The 20,250-nt window shown below is 45.3% G+C and overlaps 1 protein-coding gene across 4 annotated transcripts in view; it reads left to right on the top strand.

The window, feature by feature from the left end:
* The window catches only part of SLC13A3 (solute carrier family 13 member 3), a 93,045-nt gene that overhangs the window by 26,990 nt on the left and 45,805 nt on the right, over positions 1-20,250 (top strand). The gene's annotated exons all lie outside the window — the stretch shown is intronic.

Here is a 20,250-nt window from a genome sequence, read left to right on the forward strand (position 1 = left end):
GTGCCTGAGCAGGGCATTTTACAGCACAGAGTCCAAAAAACAGAAGTGTAGGCAGTTTCCTGAGACATGAGTCCTGGGAACGTGGTCTGCTGTGCCGACATCTGGGACTAGAATGTGGGGTCTCCAGGCCTGGGGGAGCTGGCAGAGGCCTGATGCAGGGCCCTGCCCACGACCCAGCTCCCACCTCTTGTTGGGGAAACTGAGGCTGTCCTGAGAGGCTCTTCCTACCTCCACTAAACTGGCCATCTACCTGGGAGGCCTGGCTTCCTTTCCCGCTCCTGATCTTCTATGGGATCTGGACCTCCTTCAGACCTTGGCTTTCCTCCTCTGGACAAGGGGTCTGCCCAGAATCGCTGGGCTGGTTTGTCCCCCAGAATCACTTTCTGAGGGGGAGGGGGCAAGATCATGAGAGTATGAACTCTAGCACCAGATTTCCTGGACTCCAGGACAACCACTGCGCCACCAGGGAAGCCCTCCCTTGCCATTCTTATTCTTGCCCTGAAGCCCAGAGCCCCAAAGGCCTAAGAAGTGAGGGATTGTGGGCAGTGGAGGGTCATTGTCAAGAACGGCTTGGAAACTCCACAGGTCAGGCCTTAACAGCAGGGGTCAGCTTTCCCATCCCCCACTGCATCAGCTCCCAGGATGTCTGGGGCAGGGCCAGCTGGACCAGAGTGGAGGTGGGATGATGGTAAACGGTAGAGAATTGAAAATGTCATGGGCAGGGAAGACCTCAGGGCCCAGGAGAAGTTAGGCTAAGTGGTGGGCACACAGGATGCAGCCTCAGATGATCCAGGCTGGATCCCTGCCAAGAACTTGCTCTGTGGGGGGAAGCAAGACACTTCCCTTGCCAGCCTCAGTTTCCTCATCTGTCTCATGCACCCGCTTGCCTCATGGGGCTGTGGGGAGGAGCCAGGGAAACCAAGCACTTTGTAAACAGTGAGGTACCCTGCAAATAGTAAAGTACAATTAGGGATCCTGCCCATCTTGTTCACTAATATGCCCCTAGCACTAGGCAAACAGGGTGCTTAATAAGTATGTCCAGAATGAATACGGAATCAAAACAGTATTTCTTTAGTGTTTCCTGTGTGCCAGACACTGTCCATAAGTGATTATTACATTGAGTTTAAAAGTATTAATTGAGCACCTACTACATGCCAGCTACTATTCTAGAGGAACATGGCAATGAACCAGATAGTCACAAATCCTTATACTTAAGGAGCTGACATTTTAGAGGGGTAAACATTAAAAACAAACAAACAAAAGCAAGCAGATAAGTAAGATCTATAGTATGTCAGTTGTTGATAAGTGCTGTGGAGAATAAAATCAGAGAAGGCAGGGAGCCTGGAATGGGGCTAAGTGCAATTTTAGAGTCGGGAAGATTTCGAGAAGGGAACATTTGAACAAATACCTGAGGGAGATGACATTGGAGCAAAGACTTGAAGGAGGTGAAGGAAGGAGCCCTGAGCGCATATAGAGGAAGAGCATTCCAGGTGAGGGGACAGCAAGTCAAAGGTCCTGAGGTGGGAGCATGGAGAGTGTGCAAGAAATATCAAATGGTCTTCCTGGGTCCTCGTGACAGCCCTTCCAGGAGACTGACCCCTAAACCCCTGAACATAGGGAAGCTAAGTTGAAGATCTTAGATGGGATTTAAAGGCAGATCCCACCATAATGCCTTCAGGCTGGATTTTACTTCAAGCAGAGAAAGGCTTCCTTCCCACACCAGGCCTCCAAAGGTGCGGGACAGGCTGTCAGGAGCGGCGAGAGGTGGAGAAGCCCTGAGCGGGCTTTAAGCACACCCGCCACCCATGTTGGGAACTGAAGGGCCCTTTGCATAGATGGGGAGACTGAGGCCCACAGAGAAGAAGAAGCTGCCCTTCAAGGTCACACAGTCAGTTGGCCTCTTTTTCAGAAGAACATGTTCTGTCCTCCTCTGGCAGAGCCAGGCCGCTGGGGACTCCAGGGTCCCATGCAGCTGCCTGTCTGGCTCATGAATGATTAGCGAGGCCTGGGCAGCAGTGGGGTGTGAGCTGCTCCAGGAACGCTTTTAATGAATGGCTCGAAGAACTTTACCTTGTGACAACACCTGCTAGTAAGTCCAGGGGTCTAACACAGTCCGTTCCAGAGGAAAGGGTAGGAGGATAGAGTGGCTGCCTCAGAGGTCTCCTGGGACAAGTCACCCCCTCCACTTTCTCCTCTTTCCCCCGTTGAGTCTTGAGCCCTGATAGACACAGCTGGCTCCTAACTGCTTTCTCAGAAGAGAGGGTAGCAGGGAGCCCTGCCTGGAAATCAGAGACTAGACATCTGCGCTGTCTCAACTATTTCCCTCTGGGTCACCCTGGGCTAGTTTCAGTCTTAACCCTCCATGCCTGTCTCCTCCTCCAGAAGGTGGGCACTAAGATCAGCCGGGCTTATCCTCAAGACTGAACAGATCCAGAGAGGATGGGAAAGGGCCTGTAAACTGCTTTGCTGTTGAATATCTGTCCTTCCATTTCCAGAAACTACCAGAGTGTGGGAGGAGCAAAAGTCACAATAAGTGTAAAAGGCTTAGCTCAGCACCTGTACATAGTGAGTCTCAGTAAATGCTGGCTGTTACCATCACTACTGTTACTCTCCTCACTGAGCCCAGGACCAGGGCCCAGGGGATCAGGACCACGGCCCTGAGCTCGGACCACTATGCAGAAATCACGGCTTCATCCTTTGCTAGAGATGCACACATGGATGAAGACGTTGCTGGACCTCTGTGTGCCTCCAGTTTCTCATTTCTAAACAGGGTTGTGAGACGAGCAGGTGAGCTAACGCAGGCGAGGCTTGGCGCCTGGTCATAGTAAGCCCTCAATGAGCGGTAGCTCCATTATTCTCACCTGTCATTCACACTGAGGCAGTGTGAACTTGGGCCAGTCACTCAAGCTCTCTGAGCCAAACGGAACAGCGGTCGTAGCTGCCTCGTGGGGCTGTGGGTAGAGTTGATTGAGGGAATCCACGCACCGTGCCTGGCACATAGTAAGTGCTCAGTGTGGGCAGCCGTCCTGAATAACAGTGCTGCTGTCTGAGCCCATGAGGGACAGCTGCTCGGGAGACCACGGAGAGAGCTGCTGCCAGCGTTGCAGGGCTTCCAAAGAACGGCCACATCCATCCATGCTCTCTTTGATCTCCTTCCCAGTTCTCTCAGGATGGCGTAATAAGCATCCTGATTTACGGATGAGGACGCAGAGGCTCAAAGAGGCCACCGGTCCTTCCAAAGCTTGAAGCTTGTAGGTGGTAGACCAGGATTTGCACCGGCAACTCTGTGACTCCTAGTGGCCGTGCACCCAGAGCCTCAGCTGGCCTTACTTAACTCCCTTTTTGCAAGTGGAGGCTCACGCCTCAGTGCCTCTTGGCCTCAGCGGAGAGGGTTTCTCCTGGGTTGTCTCATCTTGCTGGGTCCTTTGCCTGGGCCTGCTGTGTGTGCTCCAAACTCCTTTCCTTTTGGGGTCAATATCTACCTAGCATCATTGCCTTCATCCCCACATGGCAGACTGGAAGTGCTTTAGGGATCACTGAGATGAAACTTCTGATATAAAGAGGGCAAGAGATGTGCAAAAGTAACAGATTCCATCAGTAGGAGGTAACATTTTATATATATTCCTTACTCTACCAGCACTCTGCTCGCAGCACTCAACCTACATTCACTTTATTTAATCCCCATAGCAATAACTCTGTGAGGTTGAAATTCTTATCATCATTAGCATCATCCCCATTTTACAGATGAGAAAACTGAGGCACAGAGTTAAGTCACTTTTCTAGGAAGCGGTAGAGGCAGGATTCAAGCCCAGGCACCCTGGCACTGAAAGCCAAGCTCGTGACTCAGGCTCCTCTGCTTCTTGGCATCAGGTCCTGATTTCAGCCCCTGTCTCCTAGCTCCCTGTCCACTGCTCTTTCTGCTGATCCCAACAGCTCCAGCTTCTCGGGAACTGGTCATTTTCCAGGTGCTGTACCACTGTGACTCTGAGATGCCATCGTTCCTGGGTTATCTGTGAGCAAACAGCTCCGAGCCTGCCCAAGGCCACTCACACCAGTCGTGGATGCCTGAGCCACCGTGTTTCAAGCCCTGAGTGGCCCCAGGGGTTTTGACCACTGTGTAGGCCCAGCCTTGGGCTGGGGGTGATGAGGGGATACTGAGAGGTTTAAGGCATGGCTTTGGCCTTTCTAGAGTTCAATGTTCAGGGCTTCCCACAGCCCTGGCCCTGGACACTCCTGGGGAATGGGCCTCTAGTGGGCAGCAGGAGGGCACCACTGTGGGCAGCTGGCCCTGGTCCTGCTCCCTGAAGGGCCTGGCATGGAGCCTCCAGTGCCTGCTGAGAGCCTGGTCACAGCCCAGTGCCTTGACAAAACCTCAACCCAGCAGGGAGATGGGGCACAGGAGGGAAGGTGGTGGTGGATGCAGTTTCCGGACAGCTCCTGCCCTGGGCTCAGAGAACACACCATTTCTCTTTCTTTCTTTTCCTGAGTGAGGGGGGCAGACTTAGGGGCAATGGGGGAAGGTTGCCGTGTGTCTGCCTGGAAATCATTCCCCAGCTCAAAAGTTAACCGCCTGACACGGCACTTTCTTCTTTCTCCCCTGCCACCTCTGCGTGTTTTGCCTGCAGACTTTAATCCCCGTGGTTATGGATTGGCTGAGCCTGAGAAGCTGGGATTTCTTTGGTGGGGGGATTATAAAGCTTCCTGTAAGAAATGTCTGGATTGGGTTGGCATGAATCAGGCTGGTCAGGGACTAAGGGGACCCCTGGCCCAATTCTTGCTCCCAACCAGGGTCAGGACTAGGGAGGGCCAGGCGAGGCACCCTGGGAACAAAGTTTAAGGAGGGACTCACTGTCAGGGTCATGCACCTGCCTCACCCTGGTCCCAGCCCAGCTCCCAACTCCTGCTGTCTGATAAACCTCAGGGCGCAATGGTCTTTCCATGAAACAAGATAAAACAAGTCCTTACTTCTGACTTGCTGTGTGACCTCAGGCAAGCCACTTTCCTTCTCTGAGCAGTCATTGTATTAGGGGTTAAATTAGACCAGGGTTTCTCAGCCTCAGCACTGGTGACATTGATCCTACTGGGAACAAATGATTTTCTGTTGTGGGGCACTGTAGGATGTTTAGTAGCATCCCTTGCCTCTACCCACTAGATGCCACTAGCATCATCCCCTCCAATCACCCAAAAATGTCCCTTTGTCCCCTGGAGGTCAAAATCATCCCCTATTGAGAACCACTAGATTAAGTAATCTCAGGTTCATTCTGGCTCTGATATTTTAGGATTTATTTAAAGATTTAAGAACAATGTATTTGAAGCTCAGCATTTAAGGAATTAAACTTGTATTATTAAGAATAAAGTAACATTAATATATGATTTTTAATAATTATTACAACATAACAATAGGTCATATTTGTTGAGCATTCCCACGTGTCCATCACTGGGTCAGTGGTTATTGTATATGAAATAAATCACTCTCCGAGGTAGGTACTATTATTACGTGCCTACAGCACACAGGGAGACTGAGGGTGAGGGCAGTTAAATAACTAGGTCACACAGCTAGAGTGTGGAAGGGTTGAGTTTATAGCTCAGGATTGTCTGATTCCAAAGCCCATACTGTTTCTACAGTGCATGTTTATTGAAGGAAGATTAGAAAATACAGATAAACAAAAGGAGATATAGTACTTTCTGATGACAAAATCATTAGGTGGAAGGCACTTCTGGTTTAAGTTGGTGGAGTCCAGACTTTTCTATTCCATTCACCTTTCTGAAGCAGTCTGAAAGCAGCAACAAAAAGCAACAAATGGAGAAGAAAATGCCATCTCTGATGAAAGAAGGGCAGACCACAATCCCACCCTTGGTTTGTGAAGACGAGCTGACAATGGTGGTGGGATTTGGACCAAATTGCAGGAGGGAACCAAGAGCTTCTGCAGCCCCTGGGCAGGAGGCAGAATTCTCCAGAAGTATTTTTCAACTCTATGAGCCCTTCCTAATCCCAGCAAAGCCTGAAGCATGCACACGGGAAGGGAGAGTTGCTGAAATGCATGTGACAGTTCAGAGTTCAGATGAACTGGATGAAGAGGCTCGAAGACCATTGGTAAGAAGCAGGATGTTAAAGTGGCAGATGAGAGAAGGATGGATAACGATCAACCATATGGTTGTAAGGGTTCTAATTTTCTCTCTCAGTAAGTCGAAGAGACTTACTCAAGGAGATACTGAAGAACTGTGACATTCTTGGGTCTTTACACTTAATCACCACACTAAGTCTGTTGCTTAGAGTAGAGATATATTTCAGGGCAGTGGTGGTGAGAAAGGGTTCTGAGAAAATCCACAGGGCTACTGCATAGACACCTGCTGCCCCAGCTTCCTCCTAGCCCCTCTCCCCACACTTTCTTTTAACAAAGAACTGTGATAAGTAGCCAGCATGGGACCTACAAAAAGACTGTGTGAGAAATAAGAAGAAAGGGAACATCAAATGAATAGTAGACAAAGAATAAATACTGGAAGAGTTGTGTAATGAAGAGAAACTACTGAACAGACATTTCTCTGTGAAATACACAAAAAATTAAAGAAATGATGGCTTTCCTAAAATAAATCTCAAGATGAGAAATAAAAGGGTCAAAGAAGGGCTTCCCCGGTGGCACAGTGGTTGAGAGTCCGCCTGCCGATGCAGGGGACACGGGTTCGTGCCCCGGTCCAGGAAGATCCCACATGCCGCGGAGCGGCTAGGCCCGTGAGCCATGGCCGCTGAGCCTGCGTGTCCGGAGCCTGTGCTCCGCGACGGGAGAGGTCACAACAGTGAGAGGCCCTCATACCGCAAAAAAAAAAAAAAAAAAGGGTCAAAGAAGAGATAATAAAAAGTAGACGGAGATGAAAAAAGCAGTCTTCTGGAAGTGGAGGCAGGAGAAAAGTGAAGCCACTCTATTATAAAAGCGCTTTTAGAAACAGCAAAATGGAAAATATTAAAAACATAATCAAGGACATGTTACACAGGCTAAAGAAGATTGAACAAAATGAAGTGGGAAAGAAAGAGTAAGAAAGGATGAAAGAAAAATGATCAATGGGGGGACAAAGGAAATCCAACTTCTGCATAGTTGGTATTGCTGAAGAAGAAAGAAAAAGAAATCAAACAAGTAAAACAGAAAACAATATTGGAATCTTTAATAGTAGAAAACGTCTCTGAAACCAAACGAACTTAAAACATATGCAAATTTTCTGTCTCCTAGAAAAAAACTTATACTCATCGACACTGAGCTATATCATGGTAACATGAATGAACTTGAGGATTCAACCAAAAAATCTTATGGCTATCCAGGCAAAAAATATGATGAGCTGTAAGAGGGAAGAAATCAGGCTGGCCTCAAATTTCTGCACGGTGAAATATCTCCTAATTCTCAGAAAAAGAAAGCATAACCCCAGAATTTTACAGATATATTAACTGTGTATTCAGGGAACGTCTACTTTAAAAAAATACATATTTATTGTTGAAATTTGGAAAAGCAGAGCATATAATGAACACATTTATTCATAATCTCACTCCTAAAATAGTCTGCCTTTCAAGTACATATTTCAAAATGCTTTCACGTGCATTCATTCTAATGGGATCCTCTGTGACGTAGACATCGCAAAATTATTATTTCCAATTTGCAGATGAATGAACTCAGTGACTTGACACAAGAATTCAGTGGCCAAACCACTACACCCAGACGTCCTGGCCCTCAGTCCCAAATTCTCTAGAGTAGCTCTGTCCAACAGAACTTTCTGTGGTGATGGGGATGTTCTAGATCTGCTCCATTGAGAAAGGTAGACACTAGTCTCACATAGCTATGGGACACTTGAAATGTGACTCGTGTGACCGAGAAACTGGAATTCTAAATATCATTTAACTTGAATTAATTCAAACTTACATAGCCACAGGTGGCCCGAAGCTACTATATTTGGACAGCCCAGCTCTAGAGATTTCCTTGGCATTCTTTTCCCTTCTGAAAAAGAAAGCTGACCACTTTCCATTTCAGCCATCTCCCAAGCACATCCACATCAAGTTCTTCCAAATCCTGGCCTCTGGGATCAATCAGCCTTCATAGTGAGGACCAGCCTTCTGGCTTCTGGCCCCTGTCTTCTCGGGCTGCAGTCTCCTTCGGGCTTGTCCACCCCTGGAGGTTTTAGCTGAGTCATTCCAGCTTCTGCCGGCAGAGGGGACAGGCTGGGGATGTGAGAGATGTTTCACCTGGAGCCACGACTCCGTCTACCCTGGGCCACCTCAGCAAGATTCCCCTTCCTGAAGCTGAGCCTCTGGACAGAACAAAGTGGCAGACTGCTGACTCTTGAGATGACCCAGAAAGTGAGCCTGCAAGATCAGACACTTTCCCCCACCTCTGGACTCCAGAAGTTAAAATTCAAAGGAACAGGGTCTTGGGATCATGTGACTCTAGCCTTCTACCCTCCTTCTACCCTAATCTGCCCTTGAAGGATCAAAGGAAGATTCCATTCTGCAGACACGCAGACTGACTCTCCCTGTGTCCATGTGGCTGCTCTGAGTTCACCAAACAGGGGGCCCAGAGGTGGAGGTGGGTCAGACGTGCTGTGCACTGGAGTAGAATCATGGATTCACTGGACCCCACTCCCTGATCCACTATTTGGACCGGGAGCCATGAGATCTTCTCTTGTGCTCTGTGTGGTCCTGAAGAGATCACTCCTCCCGTGACCTCAGTTTCTGTACCTGTAAAATGGGGATTTTAAGACAGAGCAGGGATTTTTCACAGAGCATCATGATTCCTAGTAATCTGTGAACAACTTGACATTAGATTCCAAGTTGTGTATGTGTGAGCCCTTTTCTGGGATTTTCCACTAATTAAAACCACTTAGACGAGAGGTCATAAAGTGGTGACCATGGGTCTGATGCATTTTGCAGATGTGTTTTTTGGCCCACACTTTCCTTTTAATAGGCAAATCATTTAAAATGGTGAGATTTCACATAAGAGCACAATTTCAAGCTTCTCTTGAAAAAACAGGAGCTCTGGCATCATGGGCCCCACGTTTCCCCATGGCAACAGTCAGGAGCTGAGCAGCAGTTGCTGTTTCCAAGGGGCCTATGTTCCCCACTTCACCACAGTCCCCACTCCTCCCTATTGCACCCATGACACTAAAGCCCAATGCCAGCTGTAATTTATCATTAAACTTGGGCATTTTTTTCCCTGCTAAAAGGATGGTTTTCTGTACCCACAACACTGTCAGAATTGCAAATCAGAGTTGAGAAAACAAGGTGATATTTCTTATGCCAGCCCACTTCGTTCATGAAATTGTCCCTTGCATTTGAGTTTGTGATGCCTGATTTAGAGTACTTAATCATTCATTTAACAAACGTCCATCAAGGCCCTGAAGATAGAGGTGAACAAACACAGACAAGGGCCCTGTTTGTGTGGAGCTTACAGTCTGGTGGGAAGAGAGCCAATGATAAGTGAACAAACAAGAAATACTTCGGCCATTGGTAAGTGCTTGACAAGAAGGCTGAATGGTGGAGATCAGACCACAGACAATAGCGTGGTCTGTGAAGAGGAGACCTTTGAGATGAGGCCAAACAACAAGAAGGAGTGAGCTGGGCAGAGATCAGGGGCCAGAGATCAAGGAGTGAGGGCCAGGCGGGCCAGGCAGAGGAGACAGCAGGTGCAAAGACCTGGAGGTGGGAACGGGCTTGGCCCGCTGGATCTCTGAGAGCCCACCGCTTACTGTCCACAGGCCAGCTCTCTGGTCCCTGCCTCCATGCCTCCTGGGAGACTTTTGCTCTCCGGAAGCCAGTTTTTGTCCTTGAGGCCCGCCGGGGTGGAGGGGTGGGGGTGAGGGGCAGTAGCACTTATTAATTCCTCACCAGATGTCTGGCATCCAGATGGCAGTTCTGAATCCAGTTTGCCCACAGGAAGCTCAGCTGGGGCAGGGAAGCTATTTGGGGTCACCTCGGCCCTGCTGCAATCCCTAACCAGCAAGGTAATGAAACACTCTTGACCCACTCACTGCCCAAGCCCCGTGTGGGCCAAGGATCGGCTTCCCAACTCTTGCCATTTCCCTCACATCACCTCCCTGGCTGACACATGCTGTATCTGGAATCATTCCTCCACAAAGGATTGATGTTGACATCCCGGCAAGAGCACCCAGAGAGCGAGGAGGGAACAGGAGGGAGCGAGAGAAACAGAGAGAGAAAAGAAGGGAAAGAGGGAAAGGGAGAATGCATGCCTGGGACTCAAGGCCTTTGAAAGGCAACACTTGCAGCCAGAATTTACCAGCACTTCTCCCCCTCCCCCCCATTCTATAATGTGCAGAATTAATACATTGCACTAAAGAACTGGCAGGATGTCACCCCTGAAGCAGAAGTCCTTGAATATTTACAGCAGCTTTATTCATAATAATGCCAAAATGGAAACACTCCACTTTCCACCAGCAAGAAGATGTACAAAGAAAGAGTGGTATATTTACAGGATGAAATACTATGCAGTAGTAAAAAAGAACTAACTGCTGATACATGCAACTTCATGGATGAATCCACAGGCATTATACTGAGCAGAAAATACAAAAGTACATCATTTCATTTAAGTAAAGTCCAAGAACAGGAGAAACCAGTCTCTAGCAATGGAAAGCACAGCAGTGTTTTGGAGGAGGTGTGAGGATTGACCTGAAAGGGGCTAAGGGGAACTTTCTGGGGGATGGAAATATTCTATACCTTTTTTTTAAACTATAGTTGATTTACAATGTTCTGTTAGTTTCTGGTGTACAGCAAAGTGATTCAGTTATACGTATATACATATATATATTCTTTCTCAGGTTCTTTTCCATTATAGTTTATTATAAGATATTGAATATAGTTCCCTGGGCTATGCAGTAGGTCCTCTATTTTATATATGGTGGTTTGTATCTGCTAATCCCAAACTGCTAATTTATCCCCCCAACCTTTCCCCTTTGATAAGTTTGTTTTCTATGTCTGTGAGTCTGTTTCTGTTTTGTAACTAAGTTCATTTGTATCATTTTTTTAGATTCCACATATAAGTGGTATCATGTATTTGTCTTTCTCTATCTGACTTACTTCATATAGTATAATAATCTGTACATCCATTCATGTTGCTGCATATGGCATTATTTCATTCTTTTTTTGTGGCTGAGTAATATTCCTTTGTATGTATATTTCTTTATTGGAAATGTTCTATGTCTTGATTGGGATGGTGGTTGTGTGGGTACATACATTTGTTGAAATGCAAACTGTACACTTACAATGGACACATTTTATTGTACGTAAACTATAGCTCATAAAGCTAATTTTTTTTTAAAGTCATGTTTATTTTTCTCTCCAGCTATTGCTCTAAAATGTATTCAGTAGGGGACGTTCTTCCCCTATAACCTGGACTAAAACTCCTGCAGACCATTACTTTCCCCATCACTCTTGAGAAGTAATTAAAATCCTCCAGTTACTTGAATATACAAACATGATCTCTGTTCAGAAAGTCAATGTTCAGTTCCAGGCAAGGATCGAAATGTGGAACTTGGTTCGAAGAAGTCTTTTTCCCTCCCCTACCTGGGTGCTCCACGGGCTGGGAGCCACTGAGAGGGAGATCCTTCTCTCCCGGACTCCCCCTTAAGTTTTTCCTCTTCCTCGTGTTCTAGAGAGAGGTCTCTGACATCCAGTGTGAGAGAAGCCAGAAGGGCAGGAGGCGCCTGGGGAGCAAGTGAGTGCTTGCTGGCTCCTCTGTTCGGCTGGCTTCCCCCACTGGGGGCCTGGTACGTCCTCTGACACATTGTCTTGCGAGCATCACAGGAGGTGGGGGAGTAGAGCGTCCCCACTCCAGGAGCACTTTCCTTGTGGGATACATTTTATCTGATAGGCTGCGCCCTTCCAGTGCCTGGTTTTCCATTGGTTTGCTGTGTATGAACTTTTGGGGGGGTCCTAGATAGAAGCAGACTTCTTAGGATTTAAAGTGGCCCTGGTGACCCACCTCTGGTCCTCAAGGAACACTCGGGATTTTCCTCCTCACATCTTTGGAGTATTTGTCCAGCTAGGGTTGCCAGATAAAATACAGGGTGCCCAGTTCACTTTGAGTTTCAGATGAACAGTGAATAATTTTTTTAGTATAAGTATGTCCCAAATGTTACATGGGTTATACTTATGCTAAAAAATTCATTCATTGCTATTCATCCAGATGCTGATTGGACATTTGGAAGTAACCTGCTTAGCTTCTCCCCACCTCCTACTTCTGTACTGACGTAATGCTAAGTGGAGGCCCGGGAACCTGCCTGTTTTATCCAGTAGGCTGCCCTTGTGACCTTGGCCAGGTTACTTAATCACTCTGTGTATTAGTTTCCTTATCTGTTAAATGGAGATAATCACGGGACCTACTTCATAAGGCTGTTGTGACAATCACAACTAAACTGAGATAACGCAGGGACAGTAGTTGGAATGGTGTCCGGCACATAGTACATTCTCAGTAAATGTTGGGTCTTAGTAGTCTTATTGTGGTTGTGGTTGCTATCCTATGAAGAGAGGGAGGACTATAGCTTCCAGTTAGATTATTTTCTAGAGAAAAGGAGCCAAAATGGAAAGAAGGATGAGGCTCCTGGATGGGAGAATTGGGAGGGGACACGGTGATTATTAAAAGCATGCCCTTTGGAGGCAGTGGGGGCCCAGATGAGAGGTGATGGAGGGACGTAGATGGCAAGGCCAGGCTTGAGAGGGTTTCTTTTGGTCTAGGAATGCGAGAGATTCCAGGGATACTAGAGAGTTAGAGGCTGCAGGAATGTGGCAAGGGCACCCATGGATCATGCAGAGATGCAGAGTGGTACGGAGTGCAAACTCTGTAGGCAGATCGCCTTGGGTTCAAATCCTGGCTCTGCCTCAGCATCCTCAGGCAGGTTACCTGACTTACCCTCTTTGCCTCAGTTGTCCCATCGCTAAAATGGAGACAATAATATCTGCCTCCAAGCGTGGCTGTGGAACGGAATGAGTTAATGCATGTAAATTACTAGGAAAAGAACCTGGCCGGTTGTAAGCACTTGTTCATTAACTCTCATTATACTCGGAACCCTTTAAATGTTTAGGGGAAGAGAGTTTAAAGATTAGAATTTCTGTTTAGATATGCAGTTCATGAGCAGCAACACTACCCTGGGACCGAATTACCTGGGTCATAGCTTTACATGCATGACTAAATCGATGTCATTTATAATCTCCTCTGAAAAATAATAGGACCTCTCATTAAATGAATTAATACATGTAAAATACCTGGAACTTAATAAGTACTCAAAACACGTTGGTGGTTTTAGTTGTCATTATTATCATAATTATTCTCCTACATGGTGATGTGAGGCAGGATAGAAAAGGCAGCTCTGAACAGAGCTTCTCAGGGTTCAGATTTACCAGGTGGCTTTTCATGCCACTGACCTCGACCATTATAATATTCTCTTTTCTTTTCTTTTCTTTTCATGCCCTTGTAAGGCTAACTCAGGTAGCAGGGTTACCGTGGCCTCACAAAATGAATTGGGAAATGCTCCTCTTTTCTCTGTTCTCTGGAAGGGTTTGTGTAAGATGAGTATTACTTAGTCCTTAAATGTTTAGTAGAATTACCATGGAGGTCAGCAGGGCTTAGAGGGGTTTTTTTGTTTTTGTTTTTTTGAGGGGAGTTTTTAAATGATTGATTCTCTTTAATAGACAATGAAATATTCAGTTTTTCTTTTTCTGATAGTTGAATAAGTTATGTTTTTCAAGAAGTTTTTCTGTTTCCTCTGAGTTATCAAATTTATTGGTATAAAGTAGTTCATACTGTCCATTTAGTATCCTTTCAAAGCTGTAAGATTAGATTGGTTCATGAGGGCGGGGTGGGGGGGCCCATGATGGAATTATAGCCCTTATAAGAAGAGAGCTTGTCTCTGCATGCCTGGCACCAAGGAAGGACCACGTGGGGACATAAGGAAAAGACAGCCACCTGTAAGCCAGGAAGAGAGCTCTCTGCACAACCCAAATCTGCTGACACCTGGATCTTAGTTCCTCCAGTCTCCAGAACTGTGAGAAGTAAACGTCTGCTGTTTAAGCCACCCAGTCTCTGGTATTTGCTTGTAGCAACCTGAGCTGATTAAGACAGACATATATTCTTCAAACCGTCAGGTGGTGCATAAAACAGGATAGTTGTGTCTTCCAAAGCCAGCAGCAAGTTTCCAACTTTGACAGCAAATAATTGTATATGTTTAAACAATGGATGCATTATGGAGCATGATACCACACATGGGTTGAAGAATGTCGAGTTTGCACCAGAATGTGACCCAGATTCCTTGGGGGCTTTGCATGGATGTTCTTCTGCCTGGAGGCCCACAGAGTGACTGGAGCCCATGTACTGGCTCACGAGACCTAATGGTTACATTTTCATGAATTTTGCTAGCTAGTTGTTAAACATAGATACTATTTAAAATGAAATTTTATTAATTGGGGTTTATATCAAAACAAAGGTAATAGATAGTCAAAACTCATCACTTCCTAATTGTTTTACTATTATCTATGGTCTTGAGGTTATTTACATCTACTGTTATTTACATCTATATGTGCGGAGGAAGTACTGTGGAGTGTTGTGATACAGTCCATCTCTTTCCAACACTGTGCTCAGTGATGTAACTTGGTGGCTTGAAATCAGCCATGTGGGCGTATTTACACCATAGAAATCAGTAAACACTACAAATCAGGGCTTAGCTCATTGTTTGGTTGCTTGTCTAGACTTAAGAAGGTAATGGGAAAAGTTAGTAATACAGATCACACTTAAAATGTGTTGTCTATAGCTGTTATATTGTGACTAGCACAAAAAATGGGGAACTATTCTTCTGGTATTTGAAAACCATCATTTGATTCAGTAAAGAAGACACACCATTGGTAAGCAAGTGGCATCCTGACATGTTCCTTCATTGTGTCTGTTTTGTCTTAATTAATGTAAATTAAAACATAACCGACATTCATAGTGGAACTAAACTCAGTGGTCAATGACATGAGTGGCTTCTTAGCTGAACTGAATAATAATCAAGAACTTTTACACACACACACAAACATATACACCCACAGTTTTTTCAGAGAGCCAGTTGTTAAACATTTACCAGCACACCACTTGAGGGATATTTGGTGGGTAGAGTCTGATAAGGTCATTTGAGTTTGAGGAGAACTAGCCATGGAGAATGGTCCTATGATTGGCACTGTCAGATTTCCTGGTAAAAGTGCCATGACTATGTCTCAGTCATTTTCGTAGTCTCAACTCCCAGTCTGGTGCTTAGCGCGTGGTCAGGAATAATGTTTGCTGAATGGATGATAGTGAACATGTTGTGAGCACTGTCTGAGTTGCAGAAGCACGTATTAGTTATTCAATAAATATTTTGGGTTCCTACTATGTGCCAGGCACTGTTCTTGGCTTCAGGGACACAATCCCTGCCCTCCTAGAGCTTACATTCTAGTGGAAGAGAAAACCAGTAAAGTACAAACTCTGCTTTCAGGTTAATTTTATGTCACCTTGACTAGGCTAAGAGATGCCTAGTTAGTTGGTGAAACATTATTTCTTAGTGTATCTGTGAGGATGTCTCTGGAAGAGATTGCGTTTAAATCAGTAGACTGAGACCTGCCCTCACCAATGTGTTGGGCATCATCCAATCAGCTGAGGACTTGAATAGAACAAAAGGGTGGAGGGAGGGCAAATTCCCTTCTGGTCTATCTGAGCCATCCATCTTCTCCTGCCCTCGGACATCGGTGCTTCTGGTTCTTGGGCTTTTGGACTCAGATTGGAACCTACACCAGCAGTCCCCTGCTTCTCAGGGCTTTGACCTTGGACTGAATTACACCACCAGCTCTCCTGGTTCTCCTGCTCGCAGATGGAAAATCGTGAGACTTCCTGGCCTCCATAACTGTGGGAGCCAAATCCTATCACAAATCTCCTCTTACATGTATCTAGATATGTCCTATCCATTCTCTTTCTCTGGGGGACACTGACTAATACAGGTGGCAGCAATTGGTTATATGAAGAAAAATGAAGCAGGATAAGGGGATGGAGACAAGTGGTATCACGCTTCTGCCACACAAGGAGCCAGGACATGGCCTTCTACTTAAAACCTGGCTCCATCTCTAGGAAGCTGTGTGTCTTCAGAGTAGTCACTTGACCTCTCTGAGCTATGAAAACTGTCTCTAGCTGATATTCGGGTCCATTTGTGGACTCACAGTTTCCAAGCCCTAAGAAGACCTTGTTGGCCACATTTGCTTTTTTGTGGCCTGAACCTTTGGATTCATTGGCTTCCAGGGTGGTCCCTGAAACTCCCCTGGCAGAACGTGGGCATTCCAGAAGCTTCTGTAAATGGGGTGCTGTTTATTGTGCTGCCACTTTCCTGCATCTTTGTTTGCTGTACTAGGAGTACCTGGGTTGGGTCTGCCCCTTTGTTTGCCTCTGTGGAACCCTGGAACGATGCCTTTTGGCTCCAAGCACCCATTGAGACAAAGAGGTCCTTTTCTATAACAGATGCAGCGCAGGATCTCAGCTGCCTGGGAAACCCCAGTTTGGGGTTCTAGAAACATGCCTGACACCTATCTGTTGCCTCTCTGGTCTCAGTGTTCATATCCATAAAGCAGGGGGCTTGGCGATGGTCTGACTATCCTCCATTGAATTCCTGGATCAGGGAGGTATTAGGTTTGCCAGGGTAGGTGGGAGGGAGGGAGTGAACAGGGGGCCCAGTAGGGAGCTCCTCATCCCACTTCTCCCAGAAAAACGCCTTTTAACTAAATTTTACTCTCAAGGTTTGTCTGTTTTATATTGTGATTCAATATACAATTTTGCTTGGACAAAGGGCTGGAAGTTATAAATACTTGTAAATCTGTGATTATCTAAGATCTCTCATCCCTGATATGTAGGAATCTGCCTGGTATAGGAACCAAAAAGATGTTAGGAAATCAAAACTTAGGCAATTTTTAGTCGTGGTATTTGATTCCATATTATTGCTTTTGCTTTCGATCTTTAAAATGTGTGTCCAATAGTCTGACCTCTTAAAATATTCGTTTCAAGCGGTTTTGATTTGTTTTACAATTATTCTTCCCTGACCCCAACAACTCAAAACTGTGAGAACTAATAAATGAAGTCAGCAAAGTAGCAGGATACAAAGTCAACACACAAAAATCAGTTGCATTTCTATACAATCTAAAAAGGTAATTAAGAAAATAATTCATTTACAATAGCATCAAAAAGGATAAGATACTTAGGAATTAACCAAGGAGGTGAAAGACATGTACAATGAAAACTACAAAACATGGCTGAAAGAAATGAAAGACATAAATACAGATCTTCCTCAACTTGCAATGGGGTTACATCCCAATAAACACATTGTAAATTAAAAATATCATAAGTCAAAAATGCATTTGATACACCTAACCTACTCAACATCATAGTTTAGCCTAGCCTACCTTAAATGTGCTCACTTACATTAGCCTACAGTTGGGCAAAAATCATCTAACACAAAGCCTATTTTATAATAAAGTGTTGAATATCTCATGTAATTTATTGAATGCTGTACTGAAAGTGAAGAGCGGAATGGTTGCCTGGGTACAGAATGCTTATATCGGTCGTTTACCCTCGTGATGGTGTGGTTGGCTGGGAGCTGAGGCTCACTGCCATTGCCCAGCATCAGGAGAGAGGATCAGACTGCATATTGCTAGCCTGGAAAAAGATCAAACTTCAAAATTCTACTGAATGCATATCACTTTTGCACCATCATAAAGTTTAAAAAATTGTTAAGTTGAACCATCAGAAATAGGGGACTGACTGTAAGTGGAAACATATCTTGTGTTCATGGGTTGGAAAACTTAATATTGTTAAGATATCAATACTACCCAAAGTGATCTAAAGAGTCAGTGCAATCCCTATCAAAACCCCAGTGGTTTTTTGTGTGGAAATAGAAAACCCATCCTACAATTCATGTGGAATCTCAAGGAACCCCAAATAGCCAAAACAATCTTGAAAAAGAACAAAGCTGGAGGACTCAGAAGTTTTCCTGATTTCAAAATTTACTACAAAGCTGCAGTAATCAGAACAGTGTGGTACTGGCAAAAAGACAGATATAAACCAATGGAACAGAATAGAAAGCCCAGAAATAAACCCTCACGTGTATGGTCAAATGATTTTTGGAGAGGGTCCCAAAAACCATTCAATGGGGAAAGGACAATCTTTTCACCAAATTGTGCTGGGAAAACTGGATATTCATATGCAAAAGAATGAAGTTAGACCTTTTTCTAACATCGCATACAAAAATGAACTCAAAATGTGCTCATGATCTAAACATAAGACCTAAAACTATAAAAATCTAAGAAGAAAACATAAGACAAAAACTTCAGGACATTGGATTTGGCAATGATTTCTTGGATATGACACCAAAGGCACAGGCAACAAAAGAAAAAATAGACAAATGGGAAAAGAGGATTTGTTTTACAAAAATTCCCTCTGCAAGAGACTTTTTGTAGGTCTGTAAATTGCATGAGAGAATGTAAACACTGGTACAAAAGCTAAGGCACTTGGGAAACGGAAATTCTCCTATGTTGGGCGTGTTAAGCAGAGTCTCAGGATGTGTTTTCAAGGTTTGGAAATGGATGTAGGTGTGTCTTACAGTCTTCCCTCTCTCAGTAAGGGACAACCTCATTCTTCCATTGAGGCCAACAACTAGAATTACCCTGGGCTTCTCTCTTTGCCTTACACATCATAACAGATCCTTGGCAAAGCTATCTTAGAAATAGATCCAGAATTTGACGACTTCTCATTACCTCCACTGCTCCCATCAGACCCTAGCTGCCAGTATCTGTTGCTTGGATTATTGCCAAAGCCATCTCATTGGTCTCCCTGGACCATTGGACCTTGCCCCTTTAGATGGATTAACTAATTGTAGTGTCTGCACATAGTTTGATGCCTGTCCTGTGTAGCTGAGGATATGTTCTATTAGGATGGTGCTTGTTAGGATGGAATTCAGTTCAGTGTGCTGTGGACACTGAATAAAGTCAACAAAACCTACTATGAGTAAGAAGTAAGAAGAATAAATGGCACCAGACAGCGCCAAATCCAAGAAATAGTCTGTCCATGCAAGATCATTGCCTTGAGAGAATATAAGAAAGCAAGGTCAGGGCAGTAGGCAGTTTTATTTAAATAGTGACTATGGGAATAATAAGACACTATTTGTTATGGATCCTGTGGGACACTGATGTATCAGATGTTACCATTACTGCGCTCTTGTTTCATCAGCAGGTGAATAGTTTCACAAGTTTTGACAAATGTACAAACCCATGCAACCACCACCCCAATCGAGGTCTAGAACATTTCTGTCACCCCAGTAGTTTCCTTTGTGCTTCTTTGCAGCTCCCCCCGCCCCCGCAAAACACAAACATCCTAACCCCAGCCTTGGCAACCACAGATCCGTTTTGTTTTGAATCTTTGGAATTGCATTGTCAACCTGAATGCATAGATTCTAGCATTCAGCTGATAGCAGCTGTGGGGTACTTGGTTAAGAGAGCTGGCTCTGGAGGTAGATTGTCTTGTTTGCACAACCATTGCCTCGCTACTGACCTCCTGGAATCTCAGTTTCCCAATCCACCAAATGGTCATAATAATTATACGTACTTCACTGGGATTTTGTGATGAATAAACAATAGCAGGTACCTACTAGCCCAATAAATATCAGTAATTATTATTACTATTTATAGAGTGGGTACCAAGTGTTGGACGTTGTGCTAAATGCCACGTATGGATGCGGCAGTTGCTGCTGGTGCTCTGTCCACATCCCTGTTGGCGGTTACCGTTCTGCACGTGCCAATAGCTTCTTGCAGAACCCTGGATGCTCTGCATGAACTTGTTAATTTGGCTGCTGCACAGGGCAGGTCGAAGGGCTGGAGAGTTAACGCTCCCATGAGCAGCCCTCAACCAGTGATGACCAAGAGCTGGCAGATAAATAGCAGCTTCCTTGCCTCCCAGGGGGACTGCTCTGAGGCACGATCTCCACTGTCTTCTAGGGTCCCCCTCAAGATTGAGCCCCAGCTGCCCTCCGTAGTAACCTTCTTGTTACTACACTGTCTTGGCGTCCTTCTCTGTTTCACTTCCTCAGTGCCCTTCCAGAACTTTCTGAGATTCCCTGTCGAGCAAACTACTTTTCCCTCTCATGCTCATCTCAGGGTCTACTTCTTAGACAATGGGGTATTTCATTTTATCGTCAAACAATCCTATAAAATGGACAGATATA

This window comes from Lagenorhynchus albirostris, chromosome 15, assembly GCF_949774975.1.
Source record: "Lagenorhynchus albirostris chromosome 15, mLagAlb1.1, whole genome shotgun sequence".
NCBI classification, from domain to species: Eukaryota; Metazoa; Chordata; class Mammalia; order Artiodactyla; family Delphinidae; genus Lagenorhynchus; species Lagenorhynchus albirostris.